We start from the raw sequence: 10,448 nt of genomic DNA, 5'->3' as shown, positions 1-10,448 counted from the left end.
AACGGATGCACTAGAGCTATAAATATATGAAAGCTCAACAAAAGAAAACTAGTGGGGGTGCATCCAACTTGCTTGCTCACGAAGACCTAGGGCATTTTGAGTAAGCCCATCATTGGAATATACAAGTCAAGTTCTATAATGAAAAATTCCCACTAGTATATGAAAGTGACAAGATATGAGACTCTCTATCATGAATATCATGGTGCTCTTTTGAAGCACAAGTGTGGAAAAATAGATAGTAGCATTGTGCCTTCCCACTTTTTCTCTCATTCTTTTTTTTCTTTTCTTTTCTTTTTTCCCTTTTTTTTCTTTTTGGCCTTCTCTTTTTTTTTGGCCTTCTTTTTTTTCTTTTTGTAAAGTCCGAAGTCTCATCCCGACTTGTGGGGGAATCATAGTCTTCATCATCCTTTCCTCACTGGGACAATGCTCTAATAATGAAGATCATCACACTTTTATGGATTTACAACTCAAAGCTAGAACAATATATGACTCTATGTGAATGCCTCCGGCGGTATATAGGGATATGCAATGAATCAAGAGTGACATGTATGAAGATTATGATGGTGGCTTTGCCACAAATACGATGTCAACTACATGATCATGCAAAGAGCAATATGACAATGATGGAACGTGTCATAATAAATGTAACGATGGAAAGTTGCATGGCAATATATCTTGGAATGTCTATGGAAATGCCATAATAGGTAGGTATGGTGGCTGTTTTGAGGAAGGTATATGATGGGTGTATGGTACCGGCGAGAGTTGCACGGTACAAGAGAGGCTAGCAATAATGGAGGGGTGAAAGGGTGCGTATAATCCATGGACTCAACAGTAGTCAAAATAACTCATATACTTGCTATACAAATTTAGAAGTCATCAAAAACCAAAGCATTACGTGAATGCTCCTAGGGGGATAGATTGGTAGGAAAAGACCATCGCTCGTCCCCGATTGCCACTCATAAGGAAGACATTCAATAAATAAAATTGTGCTCCAACTTCATCACAAAGCGGTTCACCATACGTGCATGCTACGGGAATCACAAACTTCAACACAAGCATTCTTTAAATCCATAATTACTCAACTAGCATGACTTCAATATTACTACCTCCATATCTCAAAACAATTATCAAGCATCAAATTGATCATAGCATCCAATTCACTTTCTATGATAGTTTTTATTATACCCAACTTGGATGCTCGTCATTCTAGGACCAAATTAAAACCATAGCAAATTCCATGCTGTTCTAAGAGACTCTCAAAATAATATAAGTGAAGCATGAGAGACTAGAAATTTCTATAAAATTAATCCACCACCATGCTCTAAAAGATATAAGTGAAGCACTAGAGCAAAAATTATCAAGCTCAAAAGATATAAGTGAAGCACATAGAGTATTCTAGCAAATTCTATTCAAATAGGCTTCTCCCAAAAGGTGTGTTACAGCAAGTATGATTGTGGTAAACTAACAAGCAAAGACCAATATAATACACGACGCTCCAAGCAAAACACATATCATGTGGCGAATAAAAATATAGCTCCAAGTAAAGTTACCAATGAACGAAGATGAAAGAGGGGATGCCTTACCGGGGCAACCCCAAGCTTAGGCTTTTGCCTATTCTTGAATATCTTGGGGTGCCATAAGCATCCCCAAGCTTAGGATCTTGCCACTCTTTATTCCATAGTCCATAAAAGCTTTACCCAAAACTTGAAAACTTCACAACACAAAACTCAACAGGAAATCTTATAAGCTCCGCTAGTGAAAGAAAACAAAACCACCACATAAGGTACTGTAATGAACTCATTCTTTATTTATTTTGGTGTTAAACCTACTGTATTACAACTTCCTTATGGTTTATAAACTAATTTATTAGCCATAGATGCATTGAAATAAGCAAACAACACACGAAAAACAGAATCTGTCAAAAACAGAACAGTCTGTAGCAATCTGTAACTAACGCAAACTTCTGGAGCTCTACAAATCCTAAAAAAATAGGAAGTACTAGAAACTTTGTTTATTTAACAGCATAAAAAATAATCAATGCAAAAGCTCTTTTCTGTGATTTATTGAATGTTTTTTCATGAGCGCAAAGTTTCTGTTTTTCAGCAGAATCAAATCAACCATCATCATAGTTTATCCTATAGGTTCTAGTTGGCACAAACACTAAACAAAAGATAAAAACACAACTAAACATAAAGTAGAAACAAAATTTATTACTAAAGAGGAACAAAAACAAAGAACATAAAGAAAAATTGGGTTGCCTCCCAACTAGCGCTATCGTTTAACGCCCTTAGCTAGGCATAAAAGCAAGGATAGATCTAACTAGTGCCATCTTTGGCACTTGATTCATAAGTAGCACGCATGATAGATTCATAAGGTAATTTGACTTTATTTCTTGGAAAGTGCTCCATGCCTTTCTTTAAAGGAAATTGGAATCTAATGTTCCCTTCCTTCATATCAATAATCACACCAATCGTTCTAAGGAAAGGTCTACCAAGAATAATAGGGGGCACCAAATTTCTATTTGCAACAATAAGAACATCATTGATCCTTCCCATAGGCTTTTTAATGGTGGAATCCGCAAGGTGCAAATTCAAAGAGCAATCATCAAGATCATGAAAATCTAGAATATCACATAAAGTTTTCGGAATCGTGGAAACACTAGCACCCAAATCACACAAAGAAAAACACTCAAAATCTTTAATTCTAATCTTTATAGTAGGTTCCCACTCATCATTGAGTTTTCTAGGTATAGAAACTTCCAAATTCAGTTTTTCATCATAAGATTGCATCAAAGCATCAACAATATGTTTGGTAAAAGCTTTGTTTTGACTATAAGCATGAGGAGAATTAACAACAGATTGCAACAAGGAAATACAACCTTTTAAAGAACAATTATCATAATCAAATTCCTTGAAATCCGAGATAGTAGGTTCAACATTATTAGAAGTTGAGGATTCTCCAATCTCTCTTTTACCAAATTTAGCATTAAGATCTAAAGACTCTGAATTCTTGGGACACCTTCTAGGCAAAGTTGATTCATCATCAGTCCCATAATCATCAAAATTCATATTGCAAAACATAGATCTAATCAGAGACGCATCAATAACTTTAAGATCCTCATCATTATTTTCATGTAATTTTACTGGTTTAGCGGCCATCTTATTGACTAAGGTGGCTTGCTTGTCAGAAATTTTGGCTATAGCATTTTCAAGCCGGGTAATTTGAGCATTAACACCATAGAATTCTTTATTCATATCATCAAGCTCTTTGTTCATAAATCCCAAAAAACTTTTTTGTTCCTTAAGCTCTTTTCTAAAGAAATTATTATGCTCAAATTGTAAATTCATAAAGCTTCTAATATTTGATTAAATCTCATCCATCCTTCTGAGAAGGTGTTTAGGTCCCTTAGGCGTAGCCATAAGGTCAAACAAGCAATCAAGCACACAAAAGGAGGCAAGCGGAAAAGAGAGGAGGAGATTGGGAAAGAGAGGGCGAATAAAACGGCAAGGGTGAAGTGGGGGAGAGGAAAACGAGAAGCAAATGGCAAATAATGTAAATGTGAGGGAGATGAGTTTGTGATGGGTACTTGGTATGTCTTGACTTGAGCGAAGACCTCCCCGGCAATGGCGCCAGAAATCCTTCTTGCTACATCTTGAGCTAGCGTTGGTTTTCCCCGAAGAGGAGAGGGTGATGCAACAAGTGTAGTGTAAGTATTTCCCTCAGTTTTTGAGAACCAAGGTATCAATCCAGTAGGAGGCTCCTCAAAAGTCCCACGCACCTACACAAACAAACTGAGAACTCGCAACCAACGCAATAAAGGGGTTGTCAATCCCTTCACGGCCACTTGCGAAAGTGAGATCTGAAAGAGATAGTATGATAAGATAAATATATTTTTGGTATTTTATAATATAGATGCAAGAAAGAAAAGATGCAAATAAAAGTAGATCGAAAGAAAATATGAGAAGAGATAGACCCAGGGGCCATAGGTTTCACTAGAGGCTTCTCTCGAGAGCATAAGTATTACGGTGGGTGAACAAATTACTGTCAAGAAATTGATAGAAAAGCGAATAATTATGATGTTATCTAGGCATGATCATGTATATAGGCATCACATCCATTGTAACGCCCCAGATGCAACTTTCCATATTCGTAACTCCGACTCTTGCCATTTCCGGCTATGTGATTTGTTATTTGCTCCGTGCTTGGGTTTTTATCTTTTGTTCTGCATTTTGTTCATGTCATGCATTTCATCATCGCATCATTTGCATTGCATCGGCACTCGTTGCCATCATCGTTTTTTTTAACTTGCATCCGCATGTTTTCACAAAACTCGTAACCGTTCGTAGTTGCGTTCCTAACTTCTCTCCGTTGCCTTCGTTGACCGTTCCGAGACCAATCGGGTTTTTGCTTCCCTCTTGACCGTGAGCACCTAACCTCTCTTGCCAGCCCGCAGACCCCGCGTGCGCGTCCGAAACTCCCCCGAACCCGACCCGAGCGGTCATGACCAATGAGTCCGGATCATCCCCTAACATCTATAAAACATCTCCGTTTTCTTATTTGGACTCTCTAACCTAGTTATTCTTGATCGCCTGATTATGATCGGACGGACCGGATTAACCCTATCCTAATCCCTTCCTATATATATAGTCTACCCCTAGTCCATTTTGAACCTAACCCTATTTCCTAGGGATCCTACCTAGCCGCCGCCACTGTTCTCCATCCATCACCCAGATCCGTCGCCACCCACCTCCTCTGTTTCTGTGCCTGACCAATCACAGCCATCTTCCTCCTCCTTGGGATTTTCCCCATCCATCGCCTCCACCAAATCGCAGAGACCAACCAGCCCCTCTTGATCCCGTAGGAGCCCGAGCTCCTCCTGTGTGCGCCTCCACTCGACCCCGACGGCCACCTCGTCCGCCTCATCGTCGGCCGATCGAACCAACAGATGAGCCCCGCGTCGCTCCTTCCTTCCCCTCCCCTGCGTTCTAGTACCTCCTCTCACATCTCTCTCTCTGAACCAGGACGTCGCCTCGTCTCTGCCCGCGGGCTACCTCAGAACGGAGCTCCACCGTCGCCCTGGCCTCGGATCCGGCCATCTCCGACACCTCCTCGCCGGAGCCTGCTGCAGCTTCGTCCCCGCCACTGTTTGCCTCCGCTGCCATCAGAGACGCCATAGCCACGACCGAGCTTGCCTCATTCCCCGGCCGTCCTTGCCGGCCTTCGGAATTTGGCTCGTCCACGCCGGGGTTTTCCCAGCCGTCGCCTGCCTCGTCGTCATCGCGCGGTCGGCGCCCATCTGCTCAGCTTGCCCCGCCGCTGCTTCCCGCGCCTTCTTTCGCCAAGCCTCGCCATCCTCCCGCCCTGGCTGCAAGCCACCGCCGCCCGGATCCTCCCCGAGCTCCAAGTCCCGCGCCTACTGGCCCTGCTGCGAGTCCCCAGCGCCCCTTCCTTCTGTTCGAGCGAGGGAGACGAGCAATGACTTTTCTGCATCGAGCTCCTCTGCCCGAGTGCCCGCGTTGATTCTGTTCACGAGGCTCCTGTCGACCCCGTCCGCAGTGCCAAGCCCAGCAGCCGCATCCAGATCTGCCGGCCCGCGAACCCCTCTGCTCCAGTTGGCCTTTGAGCCCATGGTGAGAAGCCCGGTCGCCTCCAGATCCAGTCGGCCTGCCAGGCTTCCTACACCGACTGGGCCGAGCCCATGGGTGAGGCCCCCCCAGCCCCTCCAGATTCGGCCTGTGTCATATTTTTTTCCTGTTGCATTTTTTTCTATTTTCGAGAGAAACTGCTTATTTACAGATTACCCCTTTTGTTCATGCATCTAATAACTTCACAATCATGCATTGGATTAAAATGATATATATATATATATATGAAAAGTGCTTAGAATTTTGTCTAATTTCATAATATGCCACTTTCATCCATGTTTGAAGTGTTTAAAATGTTGTTTGTTTAAATTTGCATAAATGCCATGCTAAAATGATTTATTTCATAACTAAATAACCGTAGCTCCGTTTTAAATAAACATTATATGTAAATGTGGTGGAAAAATAAATAGAAGAACATGGTGCACTTTGTTTTACTGTTTAACAACTCTAAAATTATGTAATAGGCAGAACAGTACCAAATTCATAAATTGCACATGAGGTTTTTCTGGAATTATTGTTTTGTTGTTCCGGCGTCATTTAAATTTGCTTAGATAGGTAGTTTTATTATGCCTCACCTCTTGACATGTTTAACAACATTTAATATTGTTTGGTAGCTTAAACGAGATTTAACTAAATATGCCCATGTGGTGTTTTGTCAATATGCAACTCGTTGCATATTGAGCCCCATTTAACTTGTAGTATTGTTGTTGCACTTTGCCATGCCATGCCTTATTAAACCGGTCATGCATCATACTTGATTGTGCATCATGCCATGATTATGCTTGTGTGTTTACCATGTTGTTTGTTTCTTTTCTGGTGTTGCTTCTGAGTTCCGGTAATGTCGCGATTGTGAGGATTCGTTCGAGTATGTTGGTTCGTCTACTTCATGGACTCGTTCTTCTTCCTAGCAGGATTTCAGGCAAGATGACCGCTACCCTGGATCTCACTACTATCATTGCTATGCTAGTTGATTCGTTCTATCGCGTTGCTGCGCTACCTATCGCTTGCTCTTCCAGCCTCCCTATTTTGCCATGTTAGCCTCTAACCTTTTCACCCTTCCTAGAAAACCGTTGCTTGGATATGTTACCGCTTTTGCTCAGCCCCTCTTATAGCATTGTTAGTTGCAGGTGAAGTTGAAGATTTCTCCATGGTGGACAGGATTTGTTGGGATATGAAAATATCTCTTATATTATTAATGCATCTATATACTTGGTAAAGGGTGGAAGACTCGGCCTTTTGCCTGGTGTTTTGTTCCACTCTTGCCGCCTAGTTTCCGTCGTACCAGTGTTATGTTCCCGGATTTTGCGTTCCTTACGCGGTTGGGTGATTTATGGGACCCCCTTCACAGTTCGCTTTGAATAAAACTCCTCCAGCAAGGCCCAACCTTGGTTTTACCATTTGCCTCACCTACCCCTTTTTTCCCTTGGGTTTCCGGAGCCCGAGGGTCATCTTTATTTTAGCCCCCCGGGCCAGTGCTTGTTTAAGTGTTGGTCCGAACTGAGCTGCCTGCGGGGCCACCTCGGGGCAACTTGAGGGTTGGTTTTACTCGTATCTAGTCTCATCCGGTGTTGCCCTGGGAACGAGATATGTGGAGCTCCTATCGGGATTTGTCGGTGCATTGGGCGGCTTTGCTGGTCTTGTTTTACCATTGTCGAAATGTCTTGTAAACCGGGATTCCGAGTCTGATCGGGTCTTCCTGGGAGAAGGTATATCCTTCGTTGATCGCGAGAGCTTATCATGGGCTAAGTTGGGACACCCCTGCAGGGTATAATCTTTCGAAAGCCGTGCCTGCGGTTATAGGCAGATGGGAATTTGTTAATGTCCGGTTCTAGATAACTTGACACCAGATCCGAATTAAAACGCATCAACCGCGTGTGTAGCCGTGATGGTCTCTTTTCGGCGGAGTCCGGGAAGTGAACACGGTTTTGGGTTATGTTTGACGTAAGTAGGAGTTCAAGATCACTTCTTGATCATTGCTAGCTTCACGACCGTTCTGCTTGTTCTCTTTTCTCTCTTATTTGCATATGTTAGCCACCATATCATGCTTAGTTGCTGTTGCAACCTCATCACTTTACCCCTTCCTTTCCCATTAAGCACTAGTGCAGAACCGGGCAATAGCACCGGTTCGTAAGGCCCTTTAGTGCCGGTTCCATAACCGGCACTAAAGTGTGGTCACTAAAGCCCCCCCCCCCCTTTAGTACCAGTTCAGCACGAACCGGTGCTAAAGGGCAACCACGTGGCACGAGCCAGCTCCGGGGGCCTGGAGCCCTTTAGTACCGGTTGGTAAGACCAACCGATACTATAAGGTTTGGGGGTTTTTAGTTTTATGATTTCTTTTTCATTTAATTTTGTGTTTCCATTTTAATTCTTTTTTGTTTGCTGGTATTTTACAATACTACACATTGTAAACGTTATGCATATATATATATATATATATATATATATATATATATATAATTTCTAGTAGAACCAATCATCGAGTTCAACATGATTGTCATGATATTATAAGTGTTCATATATAACACCACAAAAGCAAATCACTTAAGTTCAGAACGAAGAACACGGACATGAAAGAACAAGTACTAACTAAGAGCAGCATGAAGAACTAGCTAAATCACTCCTGCTACCTACTCTCTCTGGTAAAATAGCATAGAACATGTATAGCTCTCCTGATTGATCATACTGGAGCATGCCGATGAACCTGTCTCCTAATCGTGGGTTGCGCTTCTCATTGCTGCCCCCTAGTACTTCTCTGCGATCATTAACAATTTTCCTCCAATCTTTCACTATTAAGCATTCATCGCTTCTAGAAATCCTGAATGCATTCATGTGCAATGTAGGATATCTTGGTCATAAGCTAACAATTGACATCTGACCTTTAGTCTCGATCCCCTCAGGCACAACTGTCATCAGGAGTCCCTGTTGAAGAACATCGTATAGTACTTAATTAATATACTTAGCAATGAAAGTTTAGCAAAAAAATATGTATGCAAAATATGCACTGAGGACAAATAGTAAATATCTTACCTTCATTCCTAAATAGATGTGACCGTAGTTCAATACCATCACTATTGGTCGCACGTTTTGAGTACTAACATTTGTAAGTGCAGGAAAAAAATTTGTCTTGACAGTATGAAGATCCTCAAGCCATGAAACATAATGACTTATCTCCTCGCAGTTTAGTTCAGCTCCGGGACAGTAGAAGGTCCTGTCTACCAAGCGCCGTACATGTTTGGTTGAATGGAGATAAGCTGTCAATAGAAATTAGTTGTCAGTTATTTTTGAAATAAGCAATATCAAAGACAAAAATATATTTGAGAAGAACTCACATAATGATAGAACTGGAGGCCTCTGCACATCGACCCATATGTCTCTATTACCTTCAATATCATCTTTCGGACGAATATCAAAGGTGATAACCATACCAGGCTCAAATGCATAAGCCTTGCATAGTGCTTGCCAAGTTTTGCATTCAAAATAGGTGTACGTGTGTGCATTGTATACTTTGACGTTGAAAGTATAACCATCATGCTCAGTTTTCAGGTAAGCTCTCTTTACCTCCATAGTTTCCATATCTTTGAAACCTATCTTATCCAAGACAAAAATTCTTGCATGGCAGGGGATGCGCTAGTAGAATAGTGAAAATTAAAAATTATAAGTCAGGCAAATGAAGCATATATAAGTCATGCTTAATTACGAAAACAGACTTGTCGTTGTGACTTACTGTATCGAATTCGAAAGTCTCATCCAGCTTGATGCTGAATCGCCTACCATCAACAAGGAAATTTCTGTCGCACTGGCCGCGCTGGTCTTCACAGTATTGGCACATACCGAAATTTTTTCCATCGTCAGACGACATTTCCTATGTTCATATTAGGCGAAACATTAAACACTTACTAATTCAATTAATTCAACTACTTCTACTAATTCAACTAAGAATTTACTAAAAATAAACTAGTTATATTAATTCAATTAGTTCAACTAAGCATTTACTAAAAATAAACTAGTTCTATATATTAATTCAACTAGTTCAAAGTAAGCATTTACTAAAAATAAACTAGTTCTATATATTAATTCAACAAGTTCAACTAAGCATTTACTAAAAATAAACTAGTTATATATATTAATTCAACAAGTTCAACTAAGCATTTACTAAAAATAAACTAGTTCTATATATTAATTCAACAAGTTCAACTAAGCATTATATTTTGATAACTAAAACAATAATAATCTAAATAATCTAAACTAATTCATACATGTGTGTGTGTGTGTGTTCATCATGCTCTTGTGTGTGTGTGTGCTCGGGGAGGGGCGGCGCCCATGGTGGCCGCCGGGGGCGAGGGAGAGGGGTTAGAGGGGGAGAGCTCACAGCGGGGCGACGACGACGGCGAGGCGACGGCAAGGCGACAGCGACGACGGCGGCGACGGGGACGGGGGCGGCGACGGAGACGAGGGCGGCGACGGGGACGGGTGCGGCGATGGGGACGGGGGTGGGCCCGGGGCGGCGACGGAGACGACGGCGGCGACGGGGACGGGGGCGGCGACGGGGACGGGGGCGGCGATGGGGACGGGGGCGGCGATGGAAACGATCGAGGGCGGCGGCGACGGCGACGGAGACGGAAACAGAGGAACAAACAGAGAGGGAAAACGAAATTTTCGGACGTGTTGTATATATAGACCCCCCCCCTTTAGTACCGGTTGGAGCCACCAACCGGTACTAAAGGCCTGTTTTGGCCAGGCCAAGCGGCGGGAGGCGACACCCTTTAGTATCGGGTGGTGGAACAAACCGGTACTAAAGGCCCC

The sequence above is a fragment of the Triticum aestivum genome, chromosome 7B, assembly GCF_018294505.1.
Source record: "Triticum aestivum cultivar Chinese Spring chromosome 7B, IWGSC CS RefSeq v2.1, whole genome shotgun sequence".
Taxonomy (NCBI): Eukaryota; Viridiplantae; Streptophyta; class Magnoliopsida; order Poales; family Poaceae; genus Triticum; species Triticum aestivum.
The sequence above is the reverse complement of the archived record's forward strand: the minus strand, read 5'-3'. Positions refer to the sequence as shown.